The sequence below is a fragment of the Ascaphus truei genome, chromosome 9, assembly GCF_040206685.1.
Source record: "Ascaphus truei isolate aAscTru1 chromosome 9, aAscTru1.hap1, whole genome shotgun sequence".
Taxonomy (NCBI): Eukaryota; Metazoa; Chordata; class Amphibia; order Anura; family Ascaphidae; genus Ascaphus; species Ascaphus truei.
Genome location: NC_134491.1, coordinates 11,270,715 through 11,285,459, shown reverse-complemented (window position 1 = coordinate 11,285,459; position 14,745 = coordinate 11,270,715).

The window sequence follows — 14,745 nt, the reverse complement described above, 5'->3', positions numbered from 1 at the left end:
CTGCTGCCTCCAGGGCCGCCAAGAGGGGGGGGACAAAGGATACTGGCGTTCCGGGCGCCAGAAGTCAGCAGCTGGCCTAACTTCCGGCTCGCCAGTGAGAGGGAGGCCCGGCGCGTGTGGGAGCAGCCTCGTGGGACAGGTGCCTGCCGCCGGGCCCCACGCAGCACCCCCCCCCCCCTTGCAGCACCGGGCCCACCAACATTGCCCCCACCACCGGGCCACCCTCTGCGCATCACCCCCGCCCCCTGCAGCGCCGGGCCACCTCTGCAGCACCGGGTCACCCCCTGCAGCATCACCCCCCTACCTGCAGGACCGGTCCACCCCCTGCGCATGCCCCCCCCTGCAGCATGGCCCCCCACCCACAGCTCAGGGCAACCCCCTGCAGCAGCGGCCCTCCCCAGCCTCATCCAGCCGGCTCCTCACTCCCCCCCCACCCCCTCCCACGGCATCCACCTTCCTCCCCACCCCTACCGGCATCCACTGGACCTGGCCTGATCATCCACAAGGTAAGTCTTTTTTTAAATATGTATTGTGGGGCTTGGGGGACATTGTATATGTATTGTGGGGCTTGGGGGACATTGTATATGTATTGTGGGGCTTGGGGGAAATTGTATATGTATTGTGGGGCTTGGGGGAAATTGTACATGTATTGTGGGGCTTGGGGGACATTGTATATGTATTGTGGGGCTTGGGGGACATTGTATATGTATTGTGGGCTTGGGGGACATTGTATATGTATTGTGGGGCTTGGGGGACATTGTATATGTATTGTGGGGCTTGGGGGAAATTGTATATGTATTGTGGGGTTTGGGGGACATTGTATATGTATTGTGGGGCTTGGGGGAAATTGTATATGTATTGTGGGGCTTGGGGGAAATTGTATATGTATTGTGGGGCTTGGGGGACATTGTATATGTATTGTGGGGCTTGGGGGACATTGTATATGTATTGTGGGGCTTGGGGGAAATTGTATATGTATTGTGGGGCTTGGGGGAAATTGTATATGTATTGTGGGGCTTGGGGGAAATTGTATATGTATTGTGGGGCTTGGGGGAAATTGTATACTGTATGTATTGTGGGGCTTGGGGGAAATTGTATATGTATTGGGGGGCTTGGGGGACATTGTATATGTATTGTGGGGCTTGGGGGAAATTGTATATGTATTGTGGGGTTTGGGGGACATTGTATATGTATTGTGGGGCTTGGGGGAAATTGTATATGTATTGTGGGGCTTGGGGGAAATTGTATATGTATTGTGGGGCTTGGGGGACATTGTATATGTATTGTGGGGCTTGGGGGACATTGTATATGTATTGTGGGGCTTGGGGGAAATTGTATATGTATTGTGGGGCTTGGGGGAAATTGTATATGTATTGTGGGGCTTGGGGGAAATTGTATATGTATTGTGGGGCTTGGGGGAAATTGTATATGTATTGTGGGGCTTGGGGGAAATTGTATATGTATTGGGGGCTTGGGGGAAATTGTATATGTATTGTGGGGCTTGGGGGACATTGTATATGTATTGTGGGGCTTGGGGGACATTGTATATGTATTGTGGGGCTTGGGGGAAATTGTACATGTATTGTGGGGCTTGGGGGACATTGTATATGTATTGTGGGGCTTGGGGGACATTGTACATGTATTGTGGGGCTTGGGGGACATTGTATATGTATTGTGGGGCTTGGGGGACATTGTATATGTATTGTGGGGCTTGGGGGACATTCTATATGTATTGTGGGGCTTGGGGGACATTTGACAAGTATTGGTGGACATTTTATATGTATTGGGGGGCTTGGGGAGGTTTTTTTTTATTTGATGTGTGTGTGTATATATATATATATATATATATGTATATAGCAAATGTAAATATTACTGTATGTTCATTAATATTTACAGTTGCTATATGCTTTACTGTGGAGGGTTTTATATAATATATATATATATATATATTACACACACACATTCCCTGGGATCGATCTCGCTCTCTCGCTCTCTCTCATGTATTGATTTTTTTTTATTATTATTTATTGGGTAGGCGGGTTTATTGTATGCATTTGAGGGGAGGTTGTATATATTTGGGGGGTGGGGATTTTTTTTTATGTATTTGGGGGTGGGAAGTTTTTTGGTATATATCTTGGGGGGGGGGGGGTGAGTGAGCATGGTGTAATTGACAGAGGGAGAGGAGAGAGGGGGTGAGTGAGGTAAAGAGGGAATAAGACTGCGTCCCCGCTAGCGTGAGCGGGCGGCGCTACCCACAATGCTTGCATAAATGCCAGGATATTCGGCGCTCATGTTTGGAGCGCTTTCCAAGCATGAGCGCACTCAGCGCCAGCGGGGCCACAGCCTTAGTGAGAAGCAGGGGAGAGAAATGCATGCGAGGCGGGAGAGTGAGAGGGGTGAGACAGAAGGGAGAAATACATGCGAGGCGGGAGAGTGAGAGGGGGTGAGACGGAAGGGAGAAATACATGGGAGGCGGGAGAGTGAGAGTGGGGGAGACGGAAGGGAGAAATACATGGGAGGCGGGAGAGTGAGAGGGGGAGAGACGCAGGGGAGAGAAATACATGCGAGGCGGGAGAGTGAGAGGGGGTGAGACGGAAGGGAGAAATACATGCGAGGCGGGAGAGTGAGAGGGGGTGAGACGGAAGGGAGAAATACATGCGAGGCGGGAGAGTGAGAGGGGGTGAGACGGAAGGGAGAAATACATGGGAGGCGGGAGAGTGAGAGGGGGGGAGACGCAGTGGAGAGAAATACATGTGAGGCGGGAGAGTGAGAGGGGGGGAGACGGAAGGGAGAAATACATGCGAGGCGGGAGAGTGAGAGGGGAGGAGACAGAAGGGAGAAATATATGCGAGGCGGGAGAGTGGGAGGGTGGGAGACGCAGGGGAGAGAAATACATGCGAGGCGGGAGAGTGAGAGGGGGGGAGACGGAAGGGAGAAATACATGGAGACGGGAGAGTGAGAGGGGGGAGACAGAAGGGAGAAATACATGCGAGGCGGGAGAGTGAGAGGGGGTGAGACGGAAGGGAGAAATACATGCGAGACGGGAGAGTGAGAGGGGGGAGACAGAAGGGAGAAATACATGCGAGGCGGGAGAGTGAGAGGGGGGGAGACGCAGGGGAGAGAAATACATGCGAGGCGGGAGAGTGAGAGGGGGGGAGACGGAAGGGAGAAATACATGCGAGGCGGGAGAGTGAGAGGGGAGGAGACAGAAGGGAGAAATATATGCGAGGCGGGAGAGTGGGAGGGGGGGAGACGCAGGGGAGAGAAATACATGCGAGGCGGGAGAGTGAGAGGGGGGGAGACGGAAGGGAGAAATACATGCGAGACGGGAGAGTGAGAGGGGGGGAGACAGAAGGGAGAAATATATGCGAGGCGGGAGAGTGAGAGGGGGGGAGACGCAGGAGAGAGAAATACATGCGAGGCGGGAGAGTGAGAGGGGGGAGACGGAAGGGAGAAATACATGCGAGGCGGGAGAGTGAGAGGGGGTGAGACGGAAGGGCGAAATACATGCGAGGCGGGAGAGTGAGAGGGGGTGAGACGGAAGGGAGAAATACATGCGAGGCGGGAGAGTGAGAGGGGGTGAGACGGAAGGGAGAAATACATGCGAGGCGGGAGAGTGAGAGGGGGGGAGACGCAGGGGAGAGAAATGCATGCGAGGTGGGAGAGTGAGAGGGGTGAGACAGAAGGGAGAAATACATGCGAGGCGGGAGAGTGAGATGGGGTGAGACAGAAGGGAGAAATACATGCGAGGCGGGAGAGTGAGAGGGGGTGAGACGGAAGGGAGAAATACATGCGAGGCGGGAGAGTGAGAGGGGGGGAGACGGAAGGGAGAAATACATGCGAGGCGGGAGAGTGAGAGGGGGGGAGACAGAAGGGAGAAATATATGCGAGGCGGGAGAGTGGGAGGGGGGGAGATGCAGGGGAGAGAAATACATGCGAGGCGGGAGAGTGAGAGGGGGGGAGACGGAAGGGAGAAATACATGCGAGACGGGAGAGTGAGAGGGGGGGAGACAGAAGGGAGAAATATATGCGAGGCGGGAGAGTGAGAGGGGAGGAGACGCAGGGGAGAGAAATACATGCGAGGCGGGAGAGTGAGAGGGGGGGAGACGGAAGGGAGAAATACATGCGAGACGGGAGAGTGAGAGGGGGGGAGACAGAAGGGAGAAATATATGCGAGGCGGGAGAGTGGGAGGGGATGAGACGGAAGGGAGAGAAATACATGGGAAGGGGGGGGGGAAAGAGAGGGGGCTCGTGAGCTGTGAAATGGGTGGGGGGGCCCTGCTTAAAATGTTTGTCCCGGGCCCCACGATTTCTGTTGGCGGCCCTGGCTGCCTCTCTCCCTGACTGTGCTGCTCTTGGCTGTGGGGGAGCCTGGCCGGTGCTGGCTGGGCCTCTGTGGCATGCCGCACTTCCAGTACGCGCCGGAAGTGGCAGCGTCAGAGAGACCCGGCGTGTGATAGTGTAGGAGGCCGGCCAGCAGCTTGGGAGATGCCAGGCAGCAACAGGCCAATCGGGCCCCCTCGCAGCCAAGAGCAGAACAGTCAGGGAGAGAGGCAGCAGCTGATAAGTGGCAACCTGCGGACGGAGGAGAGCCACATGTAGGTGCTGAAGCCAGAGGTTGCCAGCCCCTGGTATAGGGGATATGCCCAGCTCTGTTTAATGCCCAGTGGCTTTCCATGAATGAATGTGTCTCTTATTTCCTGGCCTCCATTCAGAAGTACAGCATCATTGGCTATGCACGAGCAGCTACTTAATATATTGAATGGGGAACCTAGTCTGCCAGTGTTGTTGCTTGTTCTAAAGGAACTTCAAACCCAAGTCCTTTATCTTGATAGTCGCTGTTATTTTATTTCCATATCTAATAATATATGTAAAAGATGATCAGCGCACCTCGTTGAAAGGGAATACAAGAGAAGAGAAAGAAAAACACCATAGTGAAGCAAGTTCACAGTATGCAGTATGCACTGATAAGTGGTGAGATCGGCACTTACATTTCAGTGCCTGCAATCAGGCACGTAAACGTTTCTTTGCAATCTTCCCCTCCGCAATTATTGGGAATGATTCAGAAGCCTTCTTGTATAAAAGCTCAGCTTTATGTGCAAAATCAGGATTACATTTACACAACAATAAGGTTATCGCTCAATACCTAAAACATACAAATAATTAGGCTCCAGGTGCGTAGGGAGAGATAAGAGCACAAACACAGATAGTGAACAAGGTCACCTGGATCCCTATTAGCACGCACTCATGGACCGCTAAGGTAAAGAAGAGGTTAAGTCATCCCGCAACACCCCCGCAAGGCCTAAACACCCACCCAGGGCCAAATACTACCTTCACCCACCCCCGCTACCCACAATAAGCCTGGCACGGGTGTATAACCCCTTCATTGCCTTGGCGGTAATGAAGTTGCCTGTAAATGCATTTTTAATGCATCGGATTCATGCCGGGGGTCTCTGGTGCTGATATTAATGGATATCAGCTCCGGGACACATGCATTTTATTTTCATTGCAACTTCACCCCACCTAATTGCCAACTTTTGTGGTGGGACAATTTGGAGAAGAAACAGCAATTTTAAAGTGGCGATCAGCCGCAATAAGCTGATCAGGGCTTATAGAATTGAGCGTGTTTGAAAAACTGGCGATCAGTGCCGAAAAGTGGCTTATCACCGCGCGTCTGACGATTTTTAATTTTTATTTATTTATTTATTTTTCGGCAAAAAACCCGGTAATTTTTGCTCTTATCGCCAGCTTCTCTGGGCTTACTGAATCGCTGTAGGCTTTTTTGGCGATAAGCTGGTGATAAGTGGCTTATCGCTGCTTACTGCATGAGGGCCTTAGGGAGGATTTGTTCCTATAAAGCAGGGATGGGGAACGTCCGGCCTGCGAAAATCATTTGGTCCGGCCCCCGGGAAGCAAGCCTGTAAGAATGGTTTAAACAAAAAAAACTCCCCCTCTCCTGATTGGCTGCCCGTGCTGTCATTCTGCCAAGATTTGTTTTTTGGCCCGCCTCTTCATACATGGAGCAAGTGTAGGGTGCAAGCCGGGCCTCCCCTTCCCTCAGCACTGCCCCCCTCCCTTCTCTCCTCCAGTAATGCCGGGCCTCCCCTTCCCTCAGCACTGCCCCCCTCCCTTCTCTCCTCCAGTAATGCCGGGCCTCCCCTTCCCCCAGCACTGCCCCCCTCCCTTCTCTCCTCCAGTAATGCCGGGCCTCTCCTTCCCTCAGCACTGCCCACCTCCCTTCTCTCCTCCAGTAATGCCGGGCCCTCCCCTTCCCTCAGCACTGCCCCCCCTCCCTTCTCTCCTCCAGTAATGCCGGGCCTCCCCTTCCCTCAGCACTGCCCCCCTCCCTTCTCTCCCCCAGTAATGCCGGGCCTCTCCTTCCCTCAGCACTGCCCCCCTCCCTTCTCTCCTCCAGTAATGCCAGGCCTCCCCTTCCCTCAGCACTGACCCCCTCCCTTCTCTCCTCCAGTAATGCCGGGCCTCCCCTTCCCTCAGCACTGCCCCCCTCCCTTCTCTCCCCCAGTAATGCCGGGCCTCTCCTTCCCTCAGCACTGCCCCCCTCCCTTCTCTCCTCCAGTAATGCCGGGCCTCCCCTTCCCTCAGCACTGCCCCACTCCCTTCTCTCCTCCAGTAATGCCGGGCCTCACCTTCCCTCAGCACTGCCCCCCTCCCCTCTCTCCTCCAGTAATGCCGGGCCTCCCCTACCCTCAGCACTGCCCCCCTCCCTTCTCTCCTCCAGTAATGCCGGGCCTCCCCTCCCCTCAGCACCGCCCCCCTCCCTTCTCTCCTCCAGTAATGCCGGACCTCCCCTTCCCTCAGCACTGCCCCCCTCCCTTCTCTCCTCCAGTAATGCCGGACCTCCCCTTCCCTCAGCACCGCCCCCCTCCCTTCTCTCCTCCAGTAATGCCGGGCCTCCCCTTCCCTCAGCACCGCCCCCTCCCTTCTCTCCTCCAGTAATGCCGGGCCCTCCCCTTCCCTCAGCACTGCTCCCCTCCCTTCTCTCCTCCAGTAATGCCGGGCTCCTTAGGCTCCGCCCCTCTGTCCCTCCCTTTAGGCTCCGCCCCTGCCAGTCTCATCTGCACTGGCTACCTATGCTGCTCCAGCAGCCCATCCACGGGCCCCAGGTAACCTACATGCCCCCTTATAGCCCCTCCCAGGCACGTTACCCACCCCAAGGGGGGAAAGGCCTTATTTTTGTGTGTGTTTGCAGAGGTGGGCTTATTGTGTGTGTGTGTGTGTGTGTGTGCGTGTGTGTCTGTCTGTCTCTGTCACTGTGTGTGTGTGTGTGTCAATGTCACTGTTTGTGTGTCTGCACTGTCACTGTGTGTGTGTGTGTGTGTGTGTGTCTCACTGTCTCTGTGTGTGTGACTGTCACTGTGTGTCTCTGTCTGTGTGTGTCACTGTCACTGTGTGTGTGTGTGTGTGTGTGTGTGTGTGTCACTTCCTGTGTGTGTGTCTCACTGTCTCTGTGTATGTCACTGTCACTGTGTGTGTGTGTGTGTGTGTGTGTGTGTGTGTGTGTGTGTGTGTGTGTCACTGTCTGTGTGTGTGTCTCACTGTCTCTGTGTATGTCACTGTCACTGTGTGTGTGTGTGTGTGTGTGTCACTGTCTGTGTGTGTGTCTCACTGTCTCTGTGTATGTCACTGTCACTGTGTGTGTGTGTGTGTGTCACTGTGTGTGTGTGTGTCTCACTGTCACTGTCTGTGTGTGTGTGTCACTGTCTGTGTCACAGTGATGCTGGGCCCTCCCCTGTGTTTGTGTGTCACTGTCTGTGTGTGGCAGCAGCCGTCTGAGGTGATGAAGGACCTGAGTATCACCAGGGCGGCTCAGGTAAGCAGCGCTCCGGGGGGGACAGGGTATAAGAGGAGTGGGGCATGGGGGGGGGGGGGGAGAGGGGGTATAAGAGGCTTGGGGGATAGAAGAACGAGTTTGCGGAGGGAGAAACACCTCACTACCGTCTCTCCTCCTCCTCCCCACACCGGGCAGCAGCTGTGGAGGAGGGCACCTGCCCCGCAGTGCCGCAGTGTAAGATGAGAGGGAGCTATGCAGGGCCCTGACAGGGGAAGGGCAGGAGGGCCCTGGGACACCACCAGGCCTGACGCCTAATCCCAGCATCATTGGTCTCATTGACTTCAATACATGTTGTATGATTAACTTTTGCAGACACCCCCCCCCCCCCCAATGATCCGTGCCCCATAAAATGACTCAGTGTGATCTAAGCTGTCAGACCATCCCTCATGCATCTCAAATGGCCACTTCTTGCAGCTGATTGTCATTCTTGTTTAGAGAGTGTCAGAAAGTGAGTGAGAGAGTGTGTATGAGTGAGAGGGTCTGAGAGTGTGTGATTCCCCCCCCCTAATCCGATTTGTGTGTGTGTGTGTAAACAGACACCAACCCACAGTCAGTCATACAGTAGTCACCCACCACCCAAGTGTCAGTCAGTCAGTCACCCAAGTGTCAGTCAGTCACACAAGTGTCAGTCAGTCAGTCACCCAAGTGTCAGTCAGTCAGTCACACAAGTGTCAGTCAGTCATACAAGTGTCAGTCAGTCACCCAAGTGGCAGTCAGTCAGTCACCCAAGTGTCAGTCAGTCACCCAAGTGTCAGTCAGTCACCCAAGTGTCAGTCAGTCACACAAGTGTCAGTCAGTCAGTCACACAAGTGTCAATCAGTCAGTCACCCAAGTGTCAGTCAGTCAGTCACACAAGTGTCAGTCAGTCAGTCACACAAGTGTCAGTCAGTCACACAAGTGTCAGTCAGTCACCCAAGTGGCAGTCAGTCAGTCACCCAAGTGGCAGTCAGTCAGTCACCCAAGTGTCAGTCAGTCAGTCACCCAAGTGTCAGTCAGTCACCCAAGTGTCAGTCAGTCACCCAAGTGTCAGTCAGTCACCCAAGTATCATTCAGTCACCCAAGTGTCAGTAAGTCACACAAGTGTCAGTAAGTCACACAAGTGTCAGTCAGTCACACAAGTGTCAGTCAGTCAGTCACACAAGTGTCAGTCAGTCAGTCACACAAGTGCCAGTCAGTCAGTCACACAAGTGCCAGTCAGTCAGTCAGTCAGACAAGTGCCAATCAGTCAGTAACACAAGTGTCAGTCAGTCACACAAGTGTCAGTCAGTCAGTCACACAAGTGCCAGTCAGTCACACAAGTGTCAGTCAGTCAGTCAGTCACAAGTGTCAGCCAGTCAGTGACACAAGTGTCAGTCAGTCAGTCACACAAGTGTCAGTCAGTCAGTCACACAAGTGTCAGTCAGTCAGTCACCCACCCAAACCTGGAAAACCAGTTGCGAGTAGCAACATCACCAATACCAGCTAACATCACACGCCTCACCAAAGAGAAGCAGTTCCAGTTAATTAAATGTTTGACCAAATATAGCAGGCTAATTTTAAAGTTGATAATTTGTATGGCCCACGAATGATGTTATAAATATCCAAATGGCCCTTGGCAGAAAAAAGGTTCCCCACCCCTGCTATAAAGTACACCAAGTTTGGCATAGGATTTGGATGTCAGGGTATCAATGTGCAACCCAAATGTTAAATGGGAGTTGAACTATATGCCCAGATATTTAAAACAAGTAACGGGGGCTAGGATGGTATTAGAGTTGGTTTTTATCTGAAGCTCTGTCATTGGTAGCTTTAGCAATTTAGCTCTGGTCCCAAATACCATTGTTACAGTCTTGTCAGTGTTTAAAATCAGTTTGTTTTAAGAAATCCAGTTTCAAGTCTCAAAAATCAGATTGAAGTACGTGTTCAAGGTCAGAGAGGCGAGGGCTGCGTGCATATAGGATAAGATCTAAGGCCTCTCACAATAACCCGTTAGGAATATTAATTCCTCATCTATCCGACATAAGTATAAAATATACTCTAACCAAGACCCCTAATACAGAGTTACCCACCTTATACGGGAGCAGCTGCCAGACGAGTATAGTAAATGTATCTTATTTCTTTTACCACTGGAGGGCAGCGTGGAGTTACAATGAGGGGCGCGCGTAAGGACGACGTGCCAGTTAGGCGGAAGGAGAAGCGCACACACTTTTATGTGAAACGGATATATTTGGGGAGGGATTTAGTAGTCTGAGTAAGAAAATTAATATTTTGTCACAATGGAAAAATGTAAAAATGAACCATTTAAATATGCACAGATTTAATCCCATTTTTGGAAATTAGGGATGTTGCCTAAAAGTTTGAGAATGCATAAAGTGCCACCCATGGGCTTTAATGAAGCAGCATTTGTGGGATAAAGGGAACAGCATTCTGTATAAAGGTATTTTGGACTCGATATAAATAATTGATGCCAAAAACTAATATTAAGTAAATTGAGAATGGAAAAATCTTCAGCACAAACGTACAGAATGTGATATTCTGAGAGATCTTACAGATGTTATCAAATCCCACAATGAATATATAGAAAATGTCTGTATAGAACGAGTCAAACAAGAATACGCCAATAAAACGTTTAATTGGGAGATACAGGGGCCACAATTCAGGTCATTTAGCTGAAAGAAGGGAAGCCGGTCAGCCAGTAGAGCAAGTCAGCCGGTCAGCCAGAAGAGCAGGTCAGCCGGTCAGCCAGAAGAGCAGGTCAGCCGGTCAGCTCTGAGATCAGCATTACTTATATCCCCTAAACGTTGCCCCCTGCATGTAATGCTGCAGGACAGCCTACACTGCATATACTGTACATGAGATACTTAACCCTTTCTTTTCGCTCGACTCTAATCTGAATGATTTGCTAATTGGTTTGTAATTAGAGAGATATTTGTAGCAGAATCCCATGTATGTTCTTTTTACCTTTTTAGATACCGTTTTGTGTAATAAAAGATATGAGATCAGAGGGGCTTCCTGTTTGCACTTGTGTTTTGGCAGAAGTGTATATGTGACCCTATAAATCTCCCTCACACCCGGGCTTAGCAACGTGACACTAGTGCAGCGTCCTGGGGAAGAATCACTGAGCTGTTAGCAATAGATACAACGGATAGAAAAGACACTACACATAGGTTTGATTAAAGAGAGTATTTTATTTAAATAATTAATCTCTTTGCTGGGAGGGGCCTGCAGCACATTGCAGAGCGATATAGTAACACGCAGAGCAGTGCATTGCAGGCCCCTCCGGCAGCAAAGGGGTGAAGACCAATGCAGGGTGTATAAAGATCTCACTGATAATTCATGCACAAAGGGCAGTTTGTTGCTGTGATCCAGAGGAAGGCGAAACATAACCCCTGCTGTGCAATGGGGGAAAAAAATTCCTTCCTGACCACATTAAATGGCGATCGGATGGTCCCTGGATCACTGCGCAGTGAGATCAGATGGAGCAGCACAGATCAGCGTTGTTATACACAGGGGCACACTCAGTATATAGAGATGCGGGTGATGGGGCCCTTGTGTCCCTGTGTATAACTCACCTACTCCCCCATCCCCCTGCATATCTATCCCATTCACCCCTTTTCCTCCCGCATACCTCGCAGGGCCGGCCAGCCATTAGGCGGTCGCCTAGCGCGCAGAGGTCCTAGGGCGCATTAATAATCATTATTATTTTTTTTCTTATTATTTCTAATTTATTTATCTTTTTTTAAAAATTATTATTCTTTTTTTATCCAGTATTTTGGCGCCCTTTTGTTTTTATTTTGAACCCCCTGCAGCCCCGATAGCTACGCCACTGTTTATTTTATTATTTTATTTATCTTATTATTTTTTATACAACTGGGGCACAAATTTTAAGTTTTGCCTCGGGCGCATGAAACCCGTGCTCCGGCCCTGCTCCTTGTTCTCTCTCACCCTCTCACGCCCAATATCCCTATCTCCCTCTAGCACCTGCCCCTCCCGCAGCCTTCCTGATCTTATCTGCCTCTCCTGCGGTCAAACCAACTTCTCAGGGCCCCTAGAATACCCCTGTATCTACGCCCTGGCTCCTCTGCTACCTGCTCCTGGCTTCTTCTCCGCCTAAAAAAGGTGAAGCAGCAGATCTGTCCGCACCTCTCGTATTCTCCTACCTGCTCCCGGGGTCTTCTCCTCCGCCTAAAAAAGGTGAAGCAGCAGATCCGGCCACACCTGTCGTATGCTCCTTGGTCATCGTACACCACGTCTGCGTCATCGGCCGCCTTGTAGCCCACCTCATTGTTCCACTTGACGCCCGCTTTGTCGTATGCCTCGTCGTCTGCCTCGTAGCCCGCCTCGTCGTCTGGTGGCACAAAGGGCACCACCTTCGTGCGTGTCCTGATCTGCAGGAGACATGAAGTGTTTGTAACCAGGGACAGTGATACTCTGTATCGCAAGAGCTCCTGTGCCACTTATACCCCATCCCCAATACCACATTATACCGCCCTCCACAGGGCAAATACCCGTTATACCCACCTCCCCAGGCCCAGTACCCAGTTATACAACCCTCCCAAGGCCCAGTACCCTGTTATACGACCCTCCCAGGCCCAGTACTCGTTATACCCACCTCACCAGGCCCAGTACCCGTTATACCCACCTCACCAGGCCCAGTACCCATTATATACCCCTCCCCAGAAGGTCATGTTTCTATTTATCAAAAATACATTGAGTTACCTCTGGTTTTCAGGCATGTCCTGGGGGACTTATCACAGAGACACAGAAACGTAGCTGAGTTTGGTGAGTAACTCCCTTAACCTCTCAGCAGTTGAATTCCCCATTAGGCGCTTAGCACGTTAAAAACAAGCGTTGCTATTTCTCTGCATGAAGTTGCAGGTAATTGGAAGAGTTACACAGTGACGGCTATTTCATCACTCACCTTCTTCCCCGAAACGGTCTTTTCTGTCTTATTTCCGGCTTCACATCGGATATCCATATCCATTCTTGGCCTCTGATCTGTATGCAGGACAATGCTTTAAGACAGGGTTGCGCAACCTTTTTCCCCTGCTCCCCCCTCCACCTTCCCCACCTTGTCTCCGACGTTCTGATGTAACGACGTCATGTGATATCACGTTGCTATGGCAATGCCACATCATGTGACGCCATGTTGCTGTCGCCAGAAGCCGCCGGAGACAAGGAAAGGGAACTTACAGAGGCCTTGCGCGCGATCTCCGGCATTTAATTTAAATGCTGTGGGGAAGAGCGAGGGGCCACTGTAAGCGCCGAGCCCCTCCTCCCAAGAAAATGTCGCGCCCCTCGATTTGCGCACCCCTGCTTTAAGAGATATTCTGGGACCCTCCAACTCCTCCATCGGACCCTTCCTCATATTGACTGACCTTGCAGTGCTCTGCACTGACTTGCACTGACCTGCTATGGTGCCTCTCAAAATACCATGCTAACTCATTCTGAACATACATGTGTCCTTTCTACATGTTACTCAGCTTGTATGGGCCACAGACAGCTTTCCCGGGGTCCAGGACTAGTTTCCACCGGGGACACTCACCCATGGGTCGGCGACCTTGCGAGAACCCCCCCACCCCCCCCAACCTGTTTTCTCTTGCACTGCCATAGACAACAACATTTCGGCCTGCTGGCCTTTCTCAGGTAGAGTGGCTAAACCCACTAAATCCAGCAAAGAAAGGCCAGCAGCCGAAACATTTTAGTCTGTGGCACAATAAATTATATTTTTTTTATTCAAATCCGTGTGCCCTTTCCCATCAATCATATTGTATCCATTGGACGAAATGCCAGTCTTCCTGAAACGAAGGGGCACCGGTAAAAGTATCACTACTTATTGTTTTTTTTGGTGTGCAGCAAATCCCCATCATTTTTGCGTTCTCTTGCTCTGCCCCAATCTGACACACCACCTTGCTCTCTCACCCCCCTCTTAGACTCCCCCGTCACCCTTTCCTTCCCCAAAGATTGTCCTTTAATCAGATCTTACCCAAATTGTCTCCATCTCCCTTGGAAATGTTCTGTCTTTAAGCTGTGCGTCTCCTCTTGATCCGAACTTTCTTAGCTGACCCCTTTAGGTTTCGGCTCCGAGGGTCTAAAAAATAAGCGACTCCGAAAAGATGTGAAATATGCGCACGGGTCCTAATGGGGCACTGAGGGGAGACTTAAATACTAGTAAATATAATCTACTGTGCTAACAAATATAATCTATTAACTAACAAATATAACTTATTAAACTAAGAAATATAATTTATTAAACTAACAAATATAACTTATTAAACTAAGAAATATAATTTATTAAACTAAGAAATATAACTTATTAAACTAAGAAATATAATTTATTAAACTAAGAAATATAACTTATTAAACTAAGAAATATAACTTATTAAACTTAGAAATATAATCTATTAAACTAAATAAATATCTATTAAACTAAATAAATATCTATTCAACTAAATAAATATAATCTATTTAAAAATAATACAATAAAAAGCTGAGAAATGATACGTCAACCAAGCCCCAGATGTGATGCCAATGAGCGTTGAACTCCTTGCAGATCCACCGTCCGCTGGTTGTGGCAGAAAGTGGTGACATACAGTAGAACAGAGTGGTTGAGCTGTAACCACGGCAGTCAGGTCAGAAATCAACACAATATTTTTTGAAATTTAGAATGAGAATGTTCAGTATGTCACATTCTGGGCTCAGACTCTGAGCCCTGTCACATGTTAGCAGCTTGTGATAATAGAAAGTATCCATATACTGGGATGTGATAAGAAACATGAAGGTCATTTATACTGGGTCCCATAACCTGCTTTATATGAAGTATCATTTGACACTAATTAGTAGAGATGTTACATTTTGAAAAATAGCACTTCTGGCGACATTGTTCATTTTCTCTACAAATGATAAATGAAAAAGTT